The sequence below is a fragment of the Mandrillus leucophaeus genome, unplaced genomic scaffold, assembly GCF_000951045.1.
Source record: "Mandrillus leucophaeus isolate KB7577 unplaced genomic scaffold, Mleu.le_1.0 Scaffold91, whole genome shotgun sequence".
In the NCBI taxonomy this organism is placed as follows: domain Eukaryota; kingdom Metazoa; phylum Chordata; class Mammalia; order Primates; family Cercopithecidae; genus Mandrillus; species Mandrillus leucophaeus.
Window position 1 is genome coordinate 138,912 of NW_012109919.1, and position 1,676 is coordinate 140,587.

Sequence of the window (1,676 nt, forward strand, 5' to 3'; positions counted from 1 at the left end):
TTGGCTCACTACAAGCTCTATCTCCCGGGTTCACACCATTCTCCTGCCTCAGCCTCCCGAATAGCTGGGACTACAGGTGCCTGCCACCACGCCTGGCTAATTTTTTGTATTTTTAGTAGAGACAGGGTTTCACCGTGTTAGCCAGGATGGTCTCGATCTCCTGATTTCGTGATCCACCCTCCTCGGCCTCCCAAAGTGCCAGGATTACAGGTGTGAGCCACCGTGCCCAGCTAACTTTATTTTTAACTAGTAAATTGTAACCAGGAAGTATACTCACAGACTGTGGAGGCAAGGACACAGGAACAAATTTAGCATTGAAAATAAACAGCTGAAGATAGTGAATCTGACACATTTAATAATGAGCAAATGCTGTTGTGTTCCACAATATTTAGGCACACCTATGCAACAAATCATTTCAGGAAACCATGGCTTTACATCTTAGGAAGCAAAAGTGGAGGCAAAGGGTTGGCAGTGAAGAATAACTTGTTCGCATCCCTTGTTAAAGCAATTCCACATAACCTTAGTCCATTTCAAACCAAAACTGTTTAGAATCTTATGTCCTGTTGCCACAAGAACTGAGCTCAATACTTTACAGTCCTAAGCCCAATATCTGAGAGTGGGTGAAGGTATTTTTAGAAGAACCCAGGCATGTATCTGTAGGACCTTAGTAAACCTCCTGTTTTGCATAATTCTCTCCTGCCTCCCAGTCTGTCTGAGGGCTATGCTTTCTTCTTCCCTCTCCTAAGTGAAGGCAATTGACTGACGCTTAATTGTTATTTCTTTCCGAAACTGATAACATAAAATGAGGGCATTAGGTTTCTTCCTTGAAAATCTTGTGTTTTAATAATAAAAGTAGCTGTAGCCAAAACCTGCCCCATGTAAAAAAGTATCTGTTAACAATTACAAAAATAGGCATATGCATCCGTTTTTTAAACTCAATGAAGTCCCAGAAATCTTTTTAGTGCTCTGATACCTTGTAATAAAGGACATCTAGAGGTTACTGAGATGAAAGCATGCAGAGTTACTGTAGTGGTATATTGTTATAGGGGAAAATAAAACCAGCAGTCATTCACTGTACAGCCTCCATTGCTGTAACTGTTGTTGCCCTGTAAACTATCTGGCATGCAAAATGCTATGTATTCAAAGTACCTGGCATTCATGATCACTGTAATACCAAATTGTTGGCATTTGTTTTATTTTCCAAAGCCAGACCATTTGTACTTCTCTTAAATATTTTGGCTTTGGAACTTTGTTGTTGATACAGATAATTTATCTCCTTATTGCCCTGTTTCCCTTATTGCTGCCCTGCATTTAGCTGCAATTTGCTTTAATTGAGTCATCCCCATGATCATGGAGAATTTGTTCAGTATTTTGATGTTTACCTATAATCTCATTTTGGATTGTTTATCTTGATAATTAACATTATTGCATGAAGACCCAGTTGAGAAAAAATATTATGTGGGAAATTCATTTTTTAATAAAAGCTGAGTGTCAAAACCTGGAATTTCTCTTCATCCTTAAAAGGCTTGTAAATAAAGACAGTTCAGTTGAAGAAACTATACTCAAAGTCAAATATTTTTGGAAATCAGATTTGAGTCTTCGGGATTTTGAAATTTACATAAATAATCTGGACTCTCAGCAAGCCTGAATAAACAATCACTATTTGATGGGATAAT